Genomic DNA, 11,273 nt, shown 5'->3' on the forward strand with positions numbered 1-11,273 from the left:
TTTAAAGAACCTGGAGACCTCATTGCATCCCAGGAGGCTGTGGTCTATCAGTTAAAGGTCGAGCTATCTTTGTGACTCCACAGGGGGAAATCATAAATTGCTCCATAACCAAATTCACAGGCTTGAGTAAACACTGAGACTGCATTCCCCTCTCTGCTCACGTGGCCCCTTTAGGTCACTGTTTGGGGAGGTTGGTAAATCACTGGTGGGAAAGACCCCTGCAGACAGGCAAACCAGCTTCCTCTTGGCCCTGGAGAAATGGCCTTTTTGGAGCCAGGCAGAAACATTCAGTAGATCAACATGAGGAAGTGCAGGGCTGAATGTACAGTGAGAACAGAAGTGGAATTGAAATAGGATTCCACCCACACAGCTTAATACCTTTTCTCTTTTAAATGCCCATGCAATCTTCTCAAAGAGGGAAATTTTTCAGCATCTCACCCCAGCCACTAATTGGCACTAATTTATAGATGCAAATTTGCCCAGCTGAGGGTATTGGCAACCATGAGGTCTCCCACACAAGCCAAAACATGGACACATCAAACGATTATTTATATGCACTTTGAGAAAGATACTTGGATTGACAGAGCAGGAGTCCAGATTCCTCTCGTTCTATACAGAAGAACAGATACAGCTCAGGAGAGTAAGCTTTTTCCCTGATAACTTGTCCTTGTGCCTTGCTACTGACCCGGACATACTGTTGTTATTGAGGATCCTGGGAGCTCTTTGAATTCAAGCACTGACATTACAATGATGGTATCTACCTACTTTACTGAGCATGTCCCTGCTGCATGATTATCTATACAGTGCTGACTAACCCCTCCTTCAACAGTTCCCTCCAATCTTTCCCTGTCATATCCAAGGAAGAAATTGGGTCCAGTACTTAAACCACACTTGTAGATTTTCTTGAACCATTAAATCAAAGGCAGAATAAAACAATCTGTTGTCTGTAGCAAACAGCACCTCATGTCCGTAAATCCCATGCAACTCTGAAGTACTTTGATTTTTAAAAAATCACAGTACTTCAGGCAGGAGCTGACACTTGGAGAAAGTTGGAAACGTTAAAGCATTCCATATACCTCCATGGCTGATTTTTTTCTTTTTCTTTATTGAAAAAGCATTTCCTGTGACACAGCAGGAGGCTTACAAGCCTGTGAGTCACAAGGAACAAGGAGTCATACCGAAAGCTAATTCCATTATCTGAGTGCCCAGCACATAGTCACTTGGAGCTACGAGCAGCTGTTCATTTGATAAGTTCCTTATCAGTTTATCATTGGAGCACGCTGTCTGCAATCTCAGTTAATAGTTTTTGATCATGGCCATACCGAGGATAGGCCCCCGCCTTTTCACCGACAAGGGCTGGCTCCCTTACATGGCCTTTAATTCCTGGATGTCTACTAGGCACTGATGCACAGGTAATATTTAGTTATTTGCCTAGTTCACAGGGTTGCTGTGAGGACCAGAGCCATAAAGCAATTTGAACATGAGAAGCACTGCACAAGTGTGCTTATTACTGGATAGCAACTGTTACTTCACTACCTGAAAGCCAACCAACAACCAGATTTATAAAGAGTTTTGGGTTGGGTTTTTTTTGGCTAGGATCATATATGCTGTGCTAATGCCAGCCACCACCTCCCCTAGTTCACTGATGCAGGAGTTGATGACCAGGGGTTCCTTTATCTTTTGGTGACAGACTGTTAGGCTACTATGGGTGCCACTAGCAAGTATGAAAGTTAGGTGCTGTGAGATCTGAATGATGAATTCTTGGCTGGGATCGGGAGTGTTGGTATCTTGTCAACGCCCCTCCTATGATAAACCCTTAACCACTATGGTGATTATCATTAGGGCCATATAAATACCAAGCTAGATAGGATTTTGTCTACATACATTTCAGTTTCTAAATATCTTGGATACAGGTGCAGAGATGCCATTGTGATAGCAGGCTCTCCATTCTCCACATTCCCTCCAGCATAAGCCGTGGCTATAATTCCTTTTCATCTCCCCGTCACATCTTTCTGAATTTTTGGTAACAAAAGGCTGTAGGTTAAGTCCGGCCATTTTTAAGGACCAGATTGGGAGTCCCCGTCTTCTCACTGCTCAGACATGTAGTTCCAATGAAGTCAATGGGAGCAAGTAACTGCTTGTCAGCAAGAGTGAGGGATTCACCCTCAGGCCCAATATGAAGTGGAGTTTGTACAGTCAGGTCTTTTAAGGGATGCTGATCCAATGTAATGGAGAGCCCTTTGGATAGATGAATTTTATTTTCTCTTTTGTAGCCAAATCTGTTACTATAGGGTGTGTTGTCATCACAAAACTCTCCACTTCTGGGAGCTGTTCAGTGTTGCTCAAAGGAGAATAGCAAAGGGTTCTTCTGTCCCATTTAACATGCAATAACCCAGTTTATGTTATGATGAGGGTGATGACGTGTAGATTTAAACATTTGCAAATATATACATTCTGAAATCAATCCACTCCTCCTTCTCTGACTTGCTAAAGCTCCGATTCAGGAACACAACATAGGCACAAGAGCACTTAAACACAAAGCATTGATATTAATGGAACTTAAGCATGTGCTTAAAGCTAAGCATGTGCTTCAGTGCGTTCCTGAATCAGTCTCAAGAGCAGTGGCTTCCCTTGGAGCTGTTCATGCCCCTGCTAGCACCAAATGTCAAGCATTTTTGTTTGCTTTCCATCCTGCTCAAAATGTTTTTCTTGGTCCTTTTAAAATCTAAACATAGATTCTGTTACTAATTGGGGACCCTCAGCTCTTATTTGAACTTTTTTTATTCTCAAATGATTCTTCTGTTCACCTTTATCTGGTGCCAATAAAATTCACAGTTGCGAAAGCCTAAGGAGGGGAAATTGGGCATACCGAGAGGTTTAAATTGACACAGAAAAGAGGCACTTTCAACTTGAATGTAAAAACCAAACAACCAGACTATCTAATTGAAAACAATTCCACTTTCTGACAGGTCCCATTTATAAGAGCATGTCCTGATTTTTTTGTTAATAATTTCTTTAAAAACGTGTAAGTGTTTTTTTGCTCCCCTGCTGGTGTTTATACAAGTCTTTTCCCCAAGAGAGAAACTGATGAAGAGTGAAACTGACTATACACAAAGTGCTGTCAACTGCACAAAATAAACAAGCAGAAAACTACAGAAAAATATATGTATTCTAATGTATTTCTGTTTTCTCCTCCTAGGTGTTACTTATAACCACTAATTGTAGGTGAATATATTTTTCCGACAGAAATTTGAGTGGCAAGGTGAAACGGCCATTTAACATTCATCTAAAGAGGTTTTCATCACTTATTTTTAAGCCCTCTGTTTGACCTGAAGTGCATAGCATCTCTCTTATACACACTACACCTAAGAACCATGCTCTTTCCATGCAGGAGGAGCCCTCAAGATCAGGAGTGAACTAGAGAGCATAGATATGCGAGCTTTCTTCACTCATTGTATAAAGTGAGTAAGAGGAAGCCCACTGAGTCCTGAGCTCTTAATCCATAGCTGTGGATTTACACAGTGCATCTATTCTACTCGAGCCAGATTAATTTTTAAGCATCTTGGCAAATTTTAAAGCTTTGGTAGTGTGGATCCAGTTCCTTGGGCTGGTTGTGTTTTGCTCAGTGCAAAGTCCAGACAGCTCTGCACAAATTGTGATGATTATTTAGAGTGTGATAGTGTCCGAGATGCTGGGCAGACATTGAGATAGACACAGTCCTTGCTCCGAGGAGTTTACACTCTACAGCCCTGATCCTACAAAGACTCATGCACATGCTTCACTTTTAGCCCATGAGTAGTTCTACTGAAGCCAAGCTGAGCTGGTGAGTAGCTGGGCTTGTCTACATGGGAAATTGACTGGACTAGCTTCTGCGGAACATGCTCCACAATTTCTCAGTGTGAACTCTTATTCTGTTCAGTTTCCTCACATGGACATGAGCTATGTTTGCAGGCTGAGGGCTTAAAAAGACAAAGGACAAGGGATTACAACACAGAAGCAAAGGGCTCAAGGAGATGGTTGATATACACTTGTTAGTTCCCTTTTTACTTTTGTATATAATATAGAAATAAAGCATCCCCCATGACCCTGTACTTCACTTTTATTGGTTTGCTGCTGTCTTGCAGGCATTGCAGTAGAAATGGGTCTTTAAGAGCAAAGTGAATGATGAGGTGGCGGTGGCTATGTGGGGCACGCCCGGAAGGCGTAGGATGAAGGAGGCTATCATGAGCTTCAGTGGCATGACAGCCCACGATACTCTTTCTAATGTCATTAGCAGTACTTACAGGTGGGAAAGCAGTAAGGGCCATTACCCTCAACAATGATGTTTCACCCGGCAATATCAATTAGAGCCGGTGGAAAATTTTCCAGTGGAACATTTTCCATCAGAAAATCCTGAATCCACAAAATCGAAATGTTTTGTGAGCCTGTCGATTTCACTCACATTTTTTGATGGGAAAGTATCAAAACATTTTGTTTCACTAAGGCCAAACCAATTAATCTGGTCTTTTCCCTGACACATTACAATAGCATATATATGTCAAAATGATAGTCAAACCTAAACATTTCCATCGGATCAAAATGAAATATTGCAGCTTGCACAAAATTCAGAGATTTTGATTTTTTCTATCCTAATTTGAGACAAAATCAAGCCCATGAAAGTTTATGCTCTAATAAATTTGTTAGTCTCTAAGGTGCCACAAGCACGCCTTTTTCTTTTTGCAGATACAGACTAACACGGCTGCTACTCTGGAACCTGTCAGAATTTCCTGTGGGCCAGAAGTTTTATTATTTATTTATTTATTTATTTTGACCAGCTTTAATATTGCTAGAGAAGAGCAATACCAAAGCCTCAAGGAAATGTTATGGGCCAGATCTTCACCCCTTCTGGCTGATTTGCGAACAGTGAGGCTCAGGAGTCCTCTGGTGCTGGAATTGCAGGGTGGCACAAAGATGGGGAAGCCAGCCTCCATGACCTTCACCTCCAGCATAATGGATGTGGTCTAGAGTGCACTGAGCTCCGGCAATCCTCAGACAGCAGAGCCATCCAAGGCATGGTTCCTATCAGTACAGTGCTGCTCTAAGTTATGGTAGTGGCCGTGTCAGGGAGCGAGAGTGGGTTAAAGCCAACGTCCCTCCCATGCTGGGTATTGTGCCAAATGCAGAACAGGCAGGATGTTGTCCCAGAACTATTGTATATTGCTCCTTCGAGCTTGGGATGGGTTGAGGAGACTAGATTCTGGTTCTGTAAAATTGAAACCAGGTGTGGTTTGGATCCATGGCTACTTTCATCTAAGCTACAGTTTGGGGTGGAGGGAGGAGATATATCATTCCAGCTTTGCCCCATTGCTCTTCTGAACCCAGCACAAATATCACACATCTGAACTGGTGCATAATCCATGCATCTCCCCACAAGAGTTTTTATCAAGGGACAAACAGACATGTATTTCAGCCACTCAAACCAGTCAGATCCAAGGGATTGGGAGTAACGGCGCCACAGGGAACACAGCCTCAGGGAACTTTCTCTACACAAACCCCAATAGCAACAGTAGATCCTTGCTGCGATAACATCCATCAATTAGTAGATGAGCTGATTAAACAGTTGCCCTCTGAAAGGAGGAGAAATGTGTGATAAAAGGCCCCATATACAAGACTCAGCTCTGTGACTGAACCAGCTCCAGCAAAGTGCACAAATAACAACAGGAAGTTGTCCAATTTAGGACTTGAGTCAGCATTAGTCTAGTCACAGAGTTAGGGAGCAGCTTTGTACTCTAACTGCACAGTGATCTCACAGGATTCATTGCACTGAATTCTGCTGGTAGACTGAGGGGTATGTTGTAAGACAGGAGGTTAGAATGGACCTCACAGCAGCTGGGAGCCAGAACGCAGTAGTAATGTAAGCAGGAGAGAGGCATGGCCTAGGCACAAGTCTTGGAGCCAGGAACTCCTGGGTGCTAATTCACACTTGGACAATGACTCTGCCATTGGGGGAAAATCCTAATTTCCTTCTTTGACAAGGTTACTGATGGGGAGAACGCAGGAGATGGCATATAGCTTGATTTTAGTAAGGCTTTTGACACAGTCTCACATGACATTCTCATAAGCAAACATGGTCTAGATTAAATTACTAAAAGGTGGGTGCCAAACTGGTTGAAAGACCGTACTCAAAGAGTATTTATCAATGGTTTGCTGTCTAACTGGGAGGCTGTATCTAGTGGGGTCCCACAGGAGTCTGTCCTGGGTTCAGTACCATTCAGTATTTTCATTAATGACTTGGATAATGGAGAATATGCTTCTAAAACTTGCGGATGCCACGAAGCTGGGAGGATTTGCAAGCACAGTGGAAGACAGGCTTAGAATTCAAAATGACTTTGACAACTTAGAGAATTGGTTGGAACGCAACAAGAAGAAATTCAATAAAGACAATGCAAAATGCTATACTCAGGATGGAAAAATCAACTGCACAGCAGTAAAACAGGGAGTAACTGGCTAGGCGGCACTACTGCTGAGAAGGATCTGGGGGTCAGAGTGGGTCACAAATTGAATATGAGCCAACAATGTGGTGCAGCAGCGAATATCATTCTAGGCTGCATTAACAGGAGTGTCGTATGAAGACACAGGAGGTAATTGTCCCGCTCTACTTGGCATTGATGAGGCCTCAGCTGGAGTACAATGTCCAATTCTGGGACACACTTTAAGAAGAGGTGGACAAATTGGACACAGTCCAGAGGAGAGCAACAAATATGCTGAAAGGTTTAGAAAACCTGACTGATGAGAAAAGGTTTAAAAGAACTGGGCATGTTTAGTCTTGAGAAAAGAAGATGGGGAGAGGGGATCTGATAGTCTGTAAATATGTTAAGGGCTTTTATAAAGAGGACAGTGATCAATTGTTCTCCATGGCAACTAAAGGTAAGACACAAAGTAATCAGCTTAATCTGCAGCAAAGACAATTTCTGTTAGATATTTGGAAAAAGCTTCTAACTACAAGGGTGTTTAAGCTCTGGAATAGGCTTCCAAGGGAGGTTGTGGAATTCCCATCTTTGAACATTTTTAAGGACAGGTTAGACAAACACCTGTCAAGGATGGTCTAGATATACTTGGTCCTTCATCAGTGCAGGGACCTGGACTAGAATCAGTATTTCTCAGCGCTGGGTCCATGGACCAGCATTGGTCCTGTAGCTCTCCTTGACAGTTTAGGAAGGCAGCAATCCGGTCCCTGATATGAAAAGGTTGAGAAACACTGGTTTAGATGACCTCTCAAGGTCTCTTCCAGCTCTAATATCTATGAGTCTGTGAAGTCACTTAGCTTCCCTGTGCCCCAGTTAGTGAAACTGGGGTGCTGATACCCCCTCACAGTGGGGCCATGAGGCTTAATGAGCTATTTGGACAGCACTTTGACAATGGAAAGTGCTAGTTATCATAAGGGCATTTAGGATCAATGGGACTACTTGCAAATTCAGGTACCACTCAGCATGAATAGGGGTGGCACAATCTGGCTCTCAGAGTAAAGTCCTGGCTAAGCAATAACCGTGAGTTGGAGGATGGTAGTGGGAACGTAACAGTTAACATATATTGGATGGGTGGAGACATCAAGAGGGGGAGAGGAGTTAATTAGGATAATGCAAGGAAGGTTAAACTAGGAGGAATGGCATGAAAGTGGGATTCAAAATGGAGGTGAATATCAGGGAAACTTTGAGTTGGTGGGAGGTATTAGACTGTAAAACAGTCTCCCGAGGGAAGAACTTGGAGCCCCATCACTTTTGGGACATTTCAGTCTAGATGGTGGTCAAAATATTAGCAATGTACAATAGGGAATGATTCAGCAGTGGCCCCTGGAAGAGACAAGATCACTAACCTTGTCTTTTCCCTGTCTCCTTTCTTGTGTCTCCTCATTTCCTCATGTGTATCACCTCCAGGCCTAGCACATCCCAGCATTTGAGTCATATTTTTACATTCTTAGCAGCAGAAATGTAGGCGGGGAAATAATCCCAGGCCATACCTTTGGATAGGGAAGGGGGCGGATCTGGGCAGACATCAGTATTCTTCAAAGATGGCTCCAGGCAGTTCATTTCCTATCAGTGGGGAAGCTCACCAGGGTGTATCTGAAGCGAACAGAAGTGTGTGCATTAAAATGAAAGTAAATTAGGTCTGAGTAAGATTAATAGGGATTTAATTGAACTGTGCGAACAGAGACTTCGGTCATGAGCTACTTATTAGCCAGCCTCAAGGGATTGTGCTACTTGTACTGGAGAAGTACAAGGATGTATTGTTGGTGTAATACCTGCGTTCAAAGGGACAGCAGCCGCTGCAGCTCTCAAATGAGGGGAGGAAGCTAGGATGGATTTGCTCTAATACAACCAAATGGCAAATAAAAAACAATCCCAACTCACAAATGTATTTCTACAAAACACAGACCTGCCCGATGGAGTGAAGGGAACTCAGCAACCACAATTAACTGAGGGCATCCAGCTGCCACTTCCTGGGCTTTGGGCTGCCAGGACACTCTGGTGCTGACTAGGGCTCTGCGCAGAGATCGATATTGGGATTCAGACTTTTGGACCAATATTCCTATCTGAAGGCAGGCTCTAAAAGTTTCCTTTACATAAAACAACAGTGACTTAGTCAGGTCTTCAGCTCTCTTTGGGAGGGTAACGACAAACCCACCACAAGGAAAGACTTCAGGGATTAAAGGATTTACCACATAAATGCAGTTGTTCTTTGTACCCTTTCTCTTAGCTTTTCTGCTGAGGATTTGAGCGGTGATGGTCACCAGAACCTTGCCTGAACTACCTATTTCCATCCAACTCAATGAACCGCCATCAGCCAGTACTATACTTCAGCCACTATTAAACTGGTCTAGATTCAAACCAGGGACCTAGAGGCAAAAATCCCCATTATCAATCTACTCAGCCATCCGATCCCCAGTCAGTATCATTAACAAGCAGTATTTTAATCATTACTACACCTTCCCTAGAGCTCTCAGAGCAAAAATATCCCATGAGACACAAATTAATTTAGTCATGGTATTGTTTCCTTTCTCGGGGGGAATGTATATTAAAGGACCGTTTGCCATCTTTCAAAAGGAGCTCAACACAAACATCTACAGTACCTTACAGTATCAATTAACGAATTCCTTACAGGTGAGGGGATCTGAGCAGCTTTTTTCTAACAGTCAGACCATTCTTATGACGAACATTATTTATGCCCCTACCCACTCACTCCCAAATCAATGGCTATTTTCACACTGAATGCTCAAGAGGAGGCAGCAAAGTCTAAAAAGTCCGTCACTGCATTTTCCCAGTTGTCTTTATTACATACACAGTTCAAGAGAAGTTAAAATACAACACATATTGTATTACTCATCTGTGAGCAGAGACTATATGTTTAGCTAATCAGAGGGCTGAACTACATTACTCTAAGGAATAGACTGGAACCTCATCTATTTTTAAAAAACAACCAACTAAATATTCACGATTCCTGTTTACCAAAGAGTGACTAAAATTCGGACTGGCAATAAAATGATGGGTTGACATGGAGGCCTGTCATTTCAGGGCAATGGCCATACAATCCCCATTAACTAGCATGCTATTTAGGATGCAACACAGCCTCTGCCTTTCCAGCTATGTGCATGTTACCACCAAATACTTTGTGCTTCTGTTATAACAAATCAAAAAACCCATCAAATCACAAGAAGCGGGACTGCTTCATTGGGCTAGGACACATGACCAGTGCTGATCTGTCCTCATTTTAAAAAGAATGGCAAACCCTAACTGCACCTACATTGGGACAGCAACAATTATTTTCATTCCCTTGGAGTCTCTGGGCAGGAATATGGAGCAAAACAAGGAATTTGTGGCCTACAAAGATCACTGTTCTCTATCATCTGTTTCATAACATTTCTTTGCTGCATCGAGAGATCATTCTAGCTCTGGAGTTGGGGTAGAGGGTGGGTGGGGTCTTCTTTTGTCTATTAGTGTTTCATTCGGTACTCTGTTGAAAACTGTCTGTAGAATAAATGAAGAGTGAATTCACAGAAGGATTCTCCAAGTCAGGTTTTAACCACCACTAATGTGCTTCCAGCAACCAATGACAGTGACATTCTGTGTAAGCAGGGAGGCAGAGCATCTGGGACAGTACCTACAGCACAGCTGAGAAGTGATCAGAAGTTTGAGTCAGACCCCTCTGAGTCCAAAAAAACCCCAGAAACACAAAAAGGAACAGATGGTTCAGTCTCTCTCTTCAGCAGTGGTAATCTGTAGAAGTGCAAACATATTGTTTTGCTTACGTTGTAGACCAAATGCAGTGTAATATCTGATACCCACTCACAGGCATCAATCCTGCAACTGGATCCTTCCTGTGTCCATTAACATCACTAAGATGCAGCATAGTGGCAGGGATCTGCCCACGTGGATCTGACTGCAGGACTGAGGCATTAATCAATAGAACACTTTCCTTCAAAGCAGATCCTAGTGCTGCTCTGAATTCTGAGTGCATTTAAGCAGTGGTTCTCATACTAATGACCCACTAGTGATCAAACAAGCTGGCATGTGAGCTCTCATCAGGGGGTAGTGCTGCCCTATTGAGGCTCTGCTGCTGTATCACCATGTATGTTTCTAATCCTTTCCAGCCACATTTAAATCTAACATTAGGTCTCTGGCCTCAAAGTGAGAGCCTGGAGGTGCATGGCTATACAGCAACACACACCATCATCTATGCTGTGTTTCATAGCGAGCTTATTGTCCTGTGGATTTTGCATTGCCTCCTTTCCCCAGGGCAGGATAATAGCTGACTTCAGAAGGAGTTCAGTGAGAGGAGACACAGGATACCATGCTAGGCAAAGCTGCATGCACACCCAAAATTTGCCTAAGAGCATTATAGATGGGAGGTCTGATAGAATGATTTCCATGCTTTGCTAGCAGCAGAACGTGGTACATAGAGTTTCTGTTTGTTGTGGGCAGACTGTTTGCAAAACTCCTAACCTCTCTGCTGCTGCTTCCTAGAATGGAACATCTCTGTATTTTTAAGAGCCCAGTAATCACCTAGTCCTTGCATTTTTTCAGCCCTTCTGACCACAGAAAGTTGCGGTTTCCACATTTTTTTCTTTCAGGTTGGAAGCAGAGGGGAAAGGTGTTTCCATGACTAGAGTGGCTAAAGAAAGCAGTCCCAGAGTGGTAGCGATAGGGGCAAGTGAAAGCCCTGAGCTGGGCGACTCTGGACTCAGGGGACTTATTACCTAAGGAGAATTTTTTTTTTTAAAAAACGTAACAAAGCCAAAC

Source organism: Lepidochelys kempii, chromosome 13 (assembly GCF_965140285.1).
Source record: "Lepidochelys kempii isolate rLepKem1 chromosome 13, rLepKem1.hap1, whole genome shotgun sequence".
NCBI classification, from domain to species: Eukaryota; Metazoa; Chordata; order Testudines; family Cheloniidae; genus Lepidochelys; species Lepidochelys kempii.